We start from the raw sequence: 13767 nt of genomic DNA, 5'->3' as shown, positions 1-13767 counted from the left end.
TCAGACTTTCCTTTCTCCCCCTGAGGAATGGAAAATTATTTGAACGAGATGGGAAACCAGCTTTTCCTCTCTCTCTTTCAAAACTTCTCAAAACACATTACTATGCAACTGGAAGCCATTCAGTTCTACTAAGTCATTAAGTTAAATCATCTGCACACATTTTCTCAGAAGGATGAGTTTGCATGGTGGACTGATTTCATAGAACAGTTGCATGTAAACATCTCCAGGGAAAACCAGATGTTGGTGACGCACCAGTACCTAGTTAGTCCTCCAAAGAGTATGGCACTGGTTCTGGACATCATCTTTCCAGGAATCCTGCATCCCAGGGTGGAACTTCACTCCAGAAACCAGCTGGTGGGCAGTTTTGTTCCCCCTCCCCTCACTAATGCTCTTTGCTCACAGCTCTGTAGCACTTAGGGCAAAGAAGGCAGCCAGGCCACCCAGTGTTGCCCAGCTAAGATCTCTGGAAATCCCAGGCCTGAAATTCCACAGAACCACAAGGCCCCTAAAGGGATGGGAGAATAAAACCCCTGGACCCACTGGTTATTCCTATACATCACTCAGGGAGGTGGGCCCCAAGAACAGAGGGTCCACTGGGAACAAAGGCCTAGTAATTACGGGTCCCTGAAGGCACAGGCCTGGAGAGCCTTCAAAACAAAGGGAAGAAGGGAAGGGAGGGAGATGTGGCTAAAATGACCCCGGCCAAGAACTCAATAATGAAGTTACTAAATTACTTATTACGTGTTTTACTGTAGTAAAGGCTTTATGTATAGATCACAATAAACATACAACACAAAGGAGGGGCGAACTGTAAGGACTTAGTCTAATTAGTGAAAAGAACATTAAGCAGCTGACCTTGTAAATACTTGCTTTAAAATCTAAAACTTAAAAAACATGTTACAAATGTCTTCCAGGGTCTGCCCAGCTAGAACAATAGGCCACCAATATAGCATTCCTTTACCACTGTTTGCAATTGAGTAGGGGAGCACAGCATGTCCAACAGGGGATGGCCTCAGTCTGGAAGCAATAAGCAATGTGTTAAGGTTTAAAGGTACGTTAAAAACTCAGATGCCCTGGGAACCAAAACAGGGTCCCAGAAAATTGAGTGATGTCAAGATTTTTCAGTGGCGGCAATTTCCACCCTTACATTAAAGACATGGTAACACCATGTTTTAAAGGCTGGATATCCATGGTTATGCGTAAAAAAGGAACCAATAAAGTTAACAAATCTATAGGTCTAGTGCTGTGGGTGAAACAGAAGTAGAAGCCACCAGCTCTCCCCTGAAAGAGCTTCCAATAATACTAAAGCAAACCTAGGAAAATAACGTACTGCCTCTGGTGATGGTACCTCCCCACCCCCAACTCCCCAGTTCTCAGTTCCTGACCTGTGTGTGTGAAGAACACCAAAAGCCTTCCTCTCTCTAACTGTAATTGACAGCAATAACTTCTGCTTGGTGAGGCAATATGCTTTCTCCATCCTTCTCACTGATTGGACAAAGAAGCCCAAAAGTATCTAAAGCAGCAAGGATGCTCTTCCTTATAAAAAACTAAAGTTTTCAGACATTTCTCAACAGAAGACTCAGCCCAGTATGCTTGGCCACACACAGTATGATTTCAGATCCTTGTAACTTGCCGAGATGTGGAGATTCAGATGAATGGAGCTACACAGGAAAGGAAGGTATTTGTATCTGCAAAATTTAAGGTGGGGGGGAGAGTGTGTACCCAGAGAAAGTTATAATTTTAACTCAAGGTCAAAGCCCCTGACAACTAAAATAATAATTGCTTACCTTTATTGCAAAGTCCAGAGTCCATTACAAGATTTCAAAGAGACAAAGAGGAAGAAGAGGAGGAAGGGAGGATTGTTGAGTTTGACTTTGTGCCAAGCCATGTTTTATATGTTTGGCCATTATGAAGGCAAATAGTTAAACTTTATAACTATCTTATCTTCATTGTACAGACGAGGACACCGAGATTTAGAAAATGGAGCTAACTTGCCGTATAAAAGTCACACTAGGATGTACCTTCCTTTCCCTTTAAGTGGGGCTTGCTCACTTTCCCTCAGCCCTGTTATCTGGCAACTTCCTCCACCACCCACTGGTACTGCCATAAATTGCCCTTCCTCAGAGGGTACACATTCTCTTCCACCTGTCTGCAGATATCCATACCAATGCCTCCCTCCCTAAGTTGTTCTCCTCACTTCTTAAATAGCAATCATTCCATTCTCTCCCTCACCACCCCTCAGGCCCTTGCCCTCTGGTGTGCCATGCACCACAACCCCAAGCTAGGCTTTTTCCCAGGTGACATCTTCAGCCCTCCTCTCTCTCTATTTTAGTCTTGTTGCCAAGCCTTGGTTGAGACACAAATGAGAAGGGCCAAGACCAGGGGATGGGCTAGCTGCTAGGAATGCCTGGGCAAGACATCAGAGCGTGGTTCCATGAGGCCAAAGAGAAGCCAGGGGGCATGGCCGGAGGAGCCCAGTAAACCTCAGAGAGAATTCACAAACATCACTGCTGCCCCGTTCTTCCTAAGTGGGCTGCAGAAAACAGCTGAGAAAACTTGTTTTTTAAAGGAAGGAAGAGGAAGAGGAAAGGAAAACAAAGGAAAAAAAGAAAAGAAGGAAGGAATGAAGGACAGAAGGATAGGAGATAAAAAAAGAGGGAGGGAAAGTTTTCCAGGACCAACCGCTGGACATTAATCACCAGGTTTGAGGTAAGGCCTGGGAATCTGAACTGCTACCAGCTAAGTTCGCAACCCAACACAAATGGACCCATTGCATGGTGTTCCAGAAGCCTCAGACAAATCCGAGATCAAAGCTCAAGGAAATTACCAAGGAGACAAAGCGTGAGAACCACAACAGGCCTGTGGTCTTTCGGGACACTGATTTCTTAGTCCACTCCTTCTAAAGGCCCAAGGGCCCCCCGGGTCCTTCCATTACTCGATTCGCAATCCCACCCACCTTGACAGTTGTCAGTTTGGGTAGCGCAGAAGCTCCGAGAGGAGGCTGCGGTAGGAGGCTGCCTCTCGTGAGGACAAGGATGTCACAACACTTTTCCAAGCTTCAGGCCAACGCCCCTCCCAAGCCACCAGATGTTGCAATTGGACTTATGCCTGCAGGCATCCAGCACGGCTCAAACGGGGTTCTCAGCCTCCCCATTCATCTTGTGGGGCAGAGGAAGATGGAACATGGGATCCTGTTGGCAGTGGCCGGGAGGGTTTGCAGAGCAGACAGATGCTAACCTTCCTAGGTGGGGTTCAAGTGGTTCGTAGTAAAAGGCGAGTGAGCAGACAAAAGCACTCTGTACTCTCCCTTCAGCATGATTTCTTTAAGGCAGGTTTTCTGCTTGCATATTCCCCAGTTCTTTGTCCTAACTAGGAAGTGTCTGAGCCCCATCTTTGAGAGTAACCTTACATCAGTTCTGGTCCTCACTGAGTGAAGCAAAACACCACAGTCTGTGTGGGGCATGTGAATTGTGCATTTGGGTGTTTCTCCTGGCCTGGGTCACCACGGATGTGCTGGAGTTCTTGGGAAGGTTTTGTCATTCTCCCAACAGCTAAGGTTCATTATCAAATAAATCCAGTTCATTACATCAGCCAGGCACGAAACACCTGGGGAAAGTGCTACTATGTACGTGCGGCAATTATCCGGCATTTTCTGGGGCTCTTCAGCCCTCTGTTGGCCTCTCTACTTTTGTTCCACGTCAGGTGAAGCCTAATATCAGACATCTGGAGCAAGTTTAAAATGTAGGGAGGCACCTTCAGTGACACAAAATAACTATACTTTATTTCTTGCTAACTTAGGTAGCAGAGGGACTCAGGTCACAAGTCCAACTTCTGGAACTCCTGAACTTGCCAATTCAAGTTCTCTAAGTGGGCTCAGGGCTCAGTGAGGCTGTCCTCACCTTTACTGATCTACTCCTCAGGTTCTGCTCCAGTATGGATCTTCAAGTCGCCCCATGCTAAACCCTGGGAGACGGATAATTGTCCTTTCTGCTCTGGGACTGCCTCTGGGGCCAAAGCCCTGGCATAGACAGTGTGCGAGGACCCCTTCTTAAGCACCCACCAGGACCTCACCCCCCATTGTGTCTCCAATCCTTCCTTCCTCACTGTTAGATGAAGTCATATTTCCTTTAGAGCTGGAAACCAGCCATCATTTCCAATTCTGTGGCTCGTAGTATACGCTCTGTGTTCTCAGTCCACAGGGCTTCTGATGCTAAAAGCAGAATGTTTAGAATTCAAAATCCTTATTTTCTCTTCTAAGGCCCCAGTTCTGAATTTAAAGCTGTACAGCTTGGGTATGAAATATCGAACTGATTTTTTTCCCCAGCAGCCAGTTATTGAGGGCCTGCTCTATTCCATTCACAGGATTAGACACGCACACACGAATCAAACAGATCCCTGACTCTCTGCTCAGTGTGTGGTCCGTGGATCAGCAACATGGGCATCATCTGGGAAGTAGCCAGAGATAGAGCATCTCTCAGATCTCACCCCAAACTTACTGCATTTTAGCAAGATGCCAAGCAGATTCATGTGCACGTGGACATTTGAGGAGCACCGGCCTCTTGTCCACAGTATATACCTGTAGTTGACAAATGTGAAAAAGAAGTACCGAAATAAGTAAGAACTCCACCTGGAAGCACCAGGTTCTGACTAGAAACCAAGACTTCCCCAGCACACCTCTCCCTGTACCATGCCTTGCTGCATTATTCTCCAGAGGGTCTACACATTTCAGGGTCAGGTCCCAGACCCCCATTCTTGCTCCCTCCCTGCCCAGTCCTATTAAACACAGGGCTGTGTGCAGAACAGAGAGCTCTGGAAGGCTTTGTTGGCGCCAGCTGAGACCCGATGTAGCATCTGTAAAGGAAGTGCTTTCCAAAGCCTATTTTAAATGTGTTTATTTATTTCTAATCCATAAACATTTTTGAGTGCTCACCACATGCAAAGCCCTAGGCTGGATGAATCAGGGAACACAGAATGGAATAAAACAACCTCGGGACATACCCTAAGCTTGCAATCTGGGTTGGGAAACAGATACTATTAATGTATAATTTGGGGTGGCTTTACTGAAGATTATATTGGCTTTTATTTACATTACTATGGAGTAAACACTTACAACATTTATCCCTAAAGGTACTAGTAGGTCGATCAGTCAGTCACACTGGACTGTCAATACAAATATTGAGAATCAGTTTTGAGGTTAAACCAAGCAGTATAACATTTAGAAAGGATTCACCATGATCAAAATATTTGTTAGGAATAGTTCAGTAAGTCGATGCATTCTGAATGGAAGGAAGACTATTTATTACTAAAGCTAGTGGGTTCTGGTATTGTTTTTGTTGTTCTTGGGGTTGGAAATGGGATATTCTGGCTAATTTAATATTCTGATAAACTGAAAGTTACTGTATAGGAAGTGTGAAAACAAAGTCAATGAGATTGAGTCCACAAAGAAAATGAAATCTAGGTTCAGAACATTTTATTCATAGTTTATATATCATATTAAGAAGCAAAAATCCATAATCCTAAACCTATCTTGACTATCATTCTCTTGTAATACATTTCTTAAAGCATTTTGACATATTATAATATTTCAGGATCTTTTTAAAAATATTAAACAAAGCTAAAATGATATTTTAAAAAAATGTTTTTAATGTTTATTTTTGAGAGGGGGAGGGGCAGAGAGAGAAAGAGACACAGAATCTGAAGCAGGCCCCAGGCTCCAAGTTGTCAGCACAGAGCCTGATGCGGGGTTTGAACTCACAAACTATGAGCTCATGACCTAAGCCAAAGTTGGATTCTTAACCAACTGAGCCACCCAGGCGCCCGTAAAATGATCTTATTTTTTATTTATTATTTTTTTTAACGTTTATTTATTTTTTGAGAGACAGAGAGAGAGACAGAGCATGAGTAGGGGAGGGGCAGAGAGAGAGAGAGAGAGAGAGAGAGAGTCACAGAATCTGAAGCAGGCTCCAGGCTCTGAGCTGTCAGCACAGAGCCCAATATGGGGCTCAGACTCACAAACTGTGAGATCATGACCTAAGCCAAAGTTGGATTCTTAACCAACTGAGCCACCCAGGCATCCCTAAAATGATCTTGTTTTTTAAATGATTTATCTTTCTCATTATTTGGAGTTTAGAAACTGAGAGCTTACTATATTTAAATGCAACTTACCAATAAGAAACCAATATTCTGGTTACCAATAATTATACAAGTGCCAGAAAACAAACTATATTCCAAATGAAGAATTATTCATCCTCTTTAATTTACAAGGAAATAAACTTTTCAAAAACAAACAGGAATAAAATCAGTGATTAACTTTTGCAGTTAAATTGCATCCAGAAAATGGGAGAAATTATTTTCAAGACTATAATAGAAACAAGCAGTAAGTCCAGAGTTAGAAATCTCTATGCAAAGAAAAAATCCCCAATCCTAAATTATTAGCAAAAATTCCAAAGAAACAACACTAATTATCTAGAGATTACTGAATGCAAATCATCAGTGGCAGGAATACACCAAAGAGAAAGGTAGGGAAATTTGTTATTAACTATTTAAGGGAACTGATCTCAAATCCATAGCAATAAAAATAAATTTTCCATACATATATGCCTATTTCCTTAAAGTTGGAAAAATGATGTTAAATTGGGGAGGGGGAGAGAAAAATCTTTAAGATCAAAATGAGAAAATTTTAAATTAAATAAAGATTGTGGACTTGAATGTTGCTAAAACAATAGATTTTAAATGTTCTCACCACAAAAAAGACACGGTAAACAGTTGCTACATGGCTAAATGGAAGCAGTGGCATATAAGGCTGTAATCATTTTGCAACTTATAAATGTATCAAATCATCAGGTTGTATACCTTAAACTAGCACAATTCTATGCATCCATTATATCTCAATAAAGTTGGAAGGGAAAAGATAAAGCTCACAGCAGTCCTCCAAAAGTCCTGCCCTCAAGAAGGCTATATTTTTAAATATGTTTTTTAGTAAATGAGTTTATCACCTTACAATTTTTTTAATGTTGATTACACACACACACACACGCACACACACACACACCAATTCCCACAAGTTGGATCAACTTTCTGATGCAATTGCCTACAATTGACTATTTGATTCATAAATACAAAATGTGATAGCTTTCCTGATAACACAAAAGTAGCAAAAATCCTGTTTTATACGATTTTTTTAAGTTTCTCTCTTCATTTAACTTTTTAAAATATAATAATATTAATTTTATATTTTTCAAAAATTTTTTTTATTTTTTTTACATTTATTTATTTTTGAGAAACAGAGTGAGACAAAGCGTGAGCGCGGAGGGGCAGAGAGAGAAGGAGACACAGAATCCGAAGCAGGCTCCAGGCTCTAAGCTGCCAGCACAGAGCGGATGTGGGGCTCCAACCCAAGAACTGTGAGATCATGACCTCAGCTGAAGTCCGACGCTCAACCGACTGAGCCACCCAGGCTCCCCTAATTTTATATTTTTAGTGAGGAGCATGGATTCACACTTAGGAGGTTGAAGAATACTTTTGAAACCCTTAACACAAAATGATAAAGGGGATTTTGTTATAAACTGAAATCAGCAAAGATTGTGATAGGCATATTGCTTTCCCACAATGAACCTCAGAGAGGGGGAAAAAGGTAAAATTTTGAAAACTCAGGAATATCTCAATTATGGTGACAGGATCAGAGAAAAGTGACCTTTCTAACTGCCCCTGCCCACAACCATACATCAACCACGATGTTCTGCCAACCCAGAAGGGGAGGTGAAACCAGGAACATGTAGCTCTGACCAAGACTTATTTTCACCCAAAGAGGAGGGGTATTTTTCTGATTGGCCCGCCCAGAGGGAGTGGCTCTTGCTGATTGGCCCGCACAGACCAATGGGTCCCCATAACCTTGGACAAGTGCTTACTCTCCCTAGACTTGATGGGCTTTTTGTCTCCACTGCATCTCCTCTTTCCCCCTGCATTTCACCCCCCTCCCCCCCACCCCTGCTTTATAAAATGAACTCTCTGTAGCCTGTTATCGCCAAGATTTGTTCTTGCCCCAAATTCTATGACCCTATGGTCTTGTCTCTTTGTGTAATCTTTCCCTTGCTTATCTGATTCATCGCAGAGGATGGTTCATATGAAAATACTGGCAGTGTAATGCTGACTCTGCATTTTCAGCCTCATAAGAAATGACTAGGTGTTAAGTGTCTTATTAGCATGTTTCTCTCCCCACTGAAATTGTAAGCTCCTTTATACTTAGCAAAGCGTCAGTCATACCATCGGTTTTAAATAAATATTCAATTGTTCGGATGAGAGAAATATCTTGAATCAGTGAGTATCTTGCCTGTTACTCAGACTTCTTTCTACATGTCTATCTTAAAAATATAGAGTAGTGCCACCCATAGAAATATAACGTGAGCCAAGTTATATAATTTCAAAACTCTAGTAGCTATGTTAATAAAAGCAAAAAGATACAGCTGAATTAATTTTCTTATGTAACCCAATGTGTCCAAAATATTATTTCAACATGTAATCACTATAAATGTTATTCATAAAATAGTTTGCATTTTTTTACATTAAATCTTTAAAATCGAGAGTGTATTGAACAATCGAGTGTACATTTCAGTATGGACTAGCCATATTTTAAGTGCCCAAGAGCCCCAAATAACTAGTGGCTACTATACTAGACAGCACAGATCCAGGGTATAAGATTAGTAAGATGTATAAAGAAAGACGCATGTTCTCTTGCAATTTCACAAATACTCTCTAAAAACTCACACACACACACACACACACACACACACACACCTCATTTTAAAAGTCAAGTTTAGTGTTTACAGAGAAAGGTTGAATGCCCGGGGCCATGTAGCTCTAACCTATAAAGAACTCTGCAGAAGTTGTAACCAGTGCCCTGTTGTTGTTTACTGTCTGTGTGCAAAGTGCATCCGTGCGTGTGGTGTCTGTGATGCTAAGACTGTGTCCCAACTGGGATAGACAGCTTCTTAGGGCGCCATCCCATAAAGCCTAATCATCAATATGGGCTATTATTTTCAAGGTAACTACCCAAAGCCCCACATATTGGTGATGGCATTTATAGAGGCCGGCTAATTTTCTGAGAGGTAATTTTGACATCTGGTAACTGAGAAGTTTTGAGGCTCTCATAATACAAAATCAGTTTTTAAATCTTCTCCATTGTCATCGAACACGACCTCCTTATCCACAGAGTATAAATTGTGTGTTGTTCTCATGACCCTCTTGCGGTTCAAACATGCCTTCACTGTTCTTTTCAACTTAACTCTACCCCCATAAAAATCTGCAGTGGAGAGGCAGACGTGGCCTTCCCAGAACTCTATACTTCCCAAGCTAATGTTCTTCATTCTGTGCCCTCAAATAGCCTATGGGTCAGCTTCACAGTGACTTTTACAGTGAGTCTGCCCTCTCTTCTCCCCTGGTCTCACTTTTCTCCCACCATTCTTTTTGGAATCCAACCTCCTGAGGGCTGTTAGTAAAATATGGACATAGTTCTGGAAACCGACAAGCCATTGGGAGTGTGGGACCGTGATGGAAACAATCTGAAAGCGAGGGGCAAAGTGGGAACAACTCCCAGCACTTTGCACTATAGAGAGGTCAAAATGTGGGCTACAAATCAAATTTGTCCTTGGCTGGATCCACAATTATAAGATACCTGAGCCCAAGGGCTTTAGAGCATCTGTCTGCCATTTGAGCCCAGAACAAGCTGCTTGGATATTGAGACTGGTCCTCCAATTAGCAACAATTGAGCCGGGATGAGAGCTGTGCTATCCTTTTTCCTTTCCTCAATTTTGTTATTCTAGCCGCTGTCATCGCCATTCACATCCACTCACAGACTGTACATAGTAAAGGAGCTCCATTCAAGTGTTGTATCCAATCTACTTTGCAGCCCAGCTAATGTGAATTTATGGAAACCAATGGTAAATACAAATGTGCTGCGTTCCCCCTCGCCATGGGATGTTAGTGGATATTTACATTTAGAAGTTTAACACATCCTGGCCTTCATCCAATATTCTCTAACATTCTCTAAACAGCCCCGGTTTACTAAAACCTATGGTTAGCATGTCTAAAGAGAGGACCAAAGCAGGACGTTAGGAAGCAGTTATAAATATAAACCACCTTTGAAGATTTACACAGGGCTTTTGTTAGTAAATTTAGAGAGTTGTGTATGCTAGAGCTCGAGTTTTGCCTATATGCTTAGAAACTAACAGAAGCATGCAGGGAAATCATCTGTTTTGTTGGCTTCCACCTCCACCCCTACCCTTTCCAACTTTTGAATTAAGAAAGAAAGGCGGCCAACCAAGAACCAAATGCAGTTATAACGGAATGAGTTTTCAGTATTACCTATCAGTAAAATACACACAGAAAGCAAAAAAAAAAAAAAAAAAATTACATTAAAATCCCTGGGTTTATCAGTTCGTATTTTACATTTTTCCCCCAAGGAGCTTAAATCATTAAACTGAGTAACAGCACTTGAGCCATCAATACTTAAGGTATATGAAATACTTCCTCTTCCAGGTTGTTTGCCTACTCCAGGACCTTTGCTTTTCTGTATAAATTTTAGAATTTATATGTCAGTTTTTATCCCCCAAAAATCCAGTTAGAATTGTGATCGGGCTCACACTGACTCTAGAGACCAATCTGCAGAGGACTGACAATGAAAAAATATTGGATTTTTAACCCACGGGCATATAAATATATATATTCTACATTTATCTGAGGCTTCGTTAATTTTATTTCCGCAGTGGTTTATAGTTTGCGGGGTAGAAGTCTTCTGTGTCTTTTGTGAAATTTATCCCTAAGTATTTTATGCTTTTAGAAGTTATCACATCATCACATCATCAAATGTGATGTGGAATTTTTTTTTATTTCCACTCTTCAAATATTTTTTATTTCCACTCATCAAATGTGATGTGGAATTTTTTTTATTTCACTCTTCAAATATTTGCCTGAGAAAGATAAATCCATACCCTGAACCCTCTTCCAATCCTCGAGCTAGGCACCTTTTCCACGATGACCTCCTCGCCCTCCTGGTTGCTTCAGGACCTCTCGCTGCCTAGATTCTCTGCCCTTACTTCTCTACTCCATCTCTAGCTAAGTCTCTCCTGGGTACGTTTTGCTAATCCAATGTCCTTCCTCCAGTTTGCTGCCAGCTGCTTGAGTTTTTGTCTTGTTTTGTTTTTGTTTGGTGGGAGGGCATACACAGGAATCCTTGAGTCAGATGAAAAAGATTCAAAAAGTACTGCTGTAAGAAAACAGACAGAGTGCTCGTGTAAACATAGTCCACTGCCTTCAACGGATGCATGCTGGGAATGTATCATCAAATTAGCAAATGTCCTCTCTTGGGCGTATGCACACTGCGGAAAGAGTCCATTCCCTGTGGCATGTCTCCCCTTAATTGTCCCTTTGCTGCCTCTATTTTCTGGCGAAGTGATGATGTGATAATGCATTTGTGTATGAATCACTAACCAGGTAGAACAGAGCAAAACATGAAAGGTAAACAAATCCCTCAGGGTCTGGAGTTGACATTTCAAAAATCAAAACAAGGCTGATTAACTTCTTCCTAGCAGCTAAGTTTCTCCAGGGTCGAAGTGATGATCCACAGGAGAACTGAGGCAGAGCCCCTTTGTTAGTGGTAGTGCATTTTCAATGGCATTTATTAATATAACCTCTGCTTAGCTCACTGAGCATTGGTGAAGAAAAGACCCCCCTACCCGCTCCCCATCCCAATCTACACACACACACACACACACACACACACACACACACAAACTGGACAGGACAGGCAGCTTTCTGGGCTCCCGATCTTTACCAAAGAGACTGCCGTGTCTGGAGCAGTTGCTTGAAGTTTTTAATCCTTTGAGAGCACCCTACTGCCTTCTCAATACTCAGCCACCTTTACTGCTAGTTCTCACTGATGTCACAGAGACTCCTTGTCTGGGAACTGTTTCATTCCCCAACTTAATGTTTGACATTTGTAGTTAATGCTTACTTCTGCCATCATCTTCATGGCCCACAGAAGTGAAATTATCCCACAATGAGAAGAGTTAGCGTTTGTGGGGCACTCACAATGTGCCAGGCACTCCTCAAATGGTTTTAATAAAACCAATTCCGTCCTCACAGCAACACCACGAGATAGATACCATTAGAGTCCCCATTTGATAGATATGAAAAATCAAGGCACAGAACAGTTAAGGTCCCACAGCTGGAAAGTGGCACCACAGAGATTCAAATCGAAGTAATTTGGCCCCAGAGTGCTCACTCCTAACCACAACACATACTGTCTCTTCCTATGTACAAAAAAGATACTACAAAGTTAATCCAAATAACATTCTTTTACAATCTTCACTCTTGACAATTTCTATTCATAAGCAATATTTGCCCAGATATTTGGTGCCAGCTGTAGAAATCATTACAAATACCTTGGCTGTGCGGGGTTTTTTCAATAATTTTTTTTATGTTTATTTTTGAGAGAGAGATACAGAGCATGAGCAGGGGAGGGGCAGAGAGAGAGATGGAGACACAGAATCTGAAACAGGCTCCAGGCTCTGAGCTGTCAGCACAGAGGGCTCCAACTCGGGAACGGCGAGATCATGACGTGAGCCGAAGTCAGACGCTTAACCAACTGAGCCACCCAGACACCCCATATGCAGGATTTTGAGTGACGGCTGATTCCCAGACCTCTCTGTGGAATACCAAAGCCCCAAACGGGAGAGAGAAAACAGGAAACAAGAGAAGGAGGGGACAGGAAGAGAACAAAAGACATGCACTCAGAAACAGAGACCGAGACGGAGAGTAATGACCCAGAGACACCGAGAGGATTGCGAGAAATGGATCAGCCAGAGGCCAGAGAGAACAGCAGCTAGAACAATCAAGGAGATGCCCAAAGGAAACTTGATAAACCTTGGGAAAAGTTTAGCATACACACAATTGCCGTGGAGCAGGGAGACCTAAAAGAATGTGCTATTTGGGCTTGAGGTAAAAGGGGGAACTAGGAAGGAACTCTAAATACAAGAGAGGGCCAGGAAGGAAGCTAGCTTTGAGGACAAATGTAAGTGTGCTAGTTCTTAGAGATGTGTCTAAGCAAGGTACCTCCCGTGTTGGAAATCAAGCTCCTGGAGATATACCTGCCTATGTGCAGGCATTCACGTGAATGCCCTGGCAGGTGCCTACGCAGGTAGTAACCAGCTTTACATTAAAGGCATCAACCAAGTGGCAGCTCACAAGCTTCTCAAAGGGGAGAAGACTGCTTCGCTCATCTTTGCAAGGTCTCCAGGCATTGGGTTGTGGTGGCAAAAGTGAAACAGATGTCCGTTGTTTTTATTAACAACATTAATAAACGTGTAAGTATGTATGCTTTTCAAAGTTAAGATAAAAAGTACAGGTTTAAAGAAAGACAGAAACAAATTTAAGTGATTTGGAACAATGTGTAGACATTATATAGAAAGAAAAGATTGGCGTGAAATAGATAAAACTGTGATTGCCAAAAGGTGGGTTGGACCACGGTATATTTTTCACACATTCTACTTTTTTGTCTTTTCCAAATATTCCACAATGAGCATATATTAACTTTTCTCTTATTTTTGTTTTGAAAGTTATTTTTTATTGAAGAAACATTAAAGGTACCTATGAAAAAGAAAAATTGAAATTATGCTATGTCCTACCACTGAAGAGATACTTTTTTAAGCTATTGTATATATTTTTACAGACTAATATTTCTTACTCTTTTTATTTGTACATGATAAAGTTCCC

Source organism: Panthera uncia, assembly GCF_023721935.1.
Source record: "Panthera uncia isolate 11264 chromosome B3 unlocalized genomic scaffold, Puncia_PCG_1.0 HiC_scaffold_1, whole genome shotgun sequence".
NCBI lineage: Eukaryota > Metazoa > Chordata > Mammalia > Carnivora > Felidae > Panthera > Panthera uncia.
Note: the sequence above shows the minus strand (reverse complement) of the source record.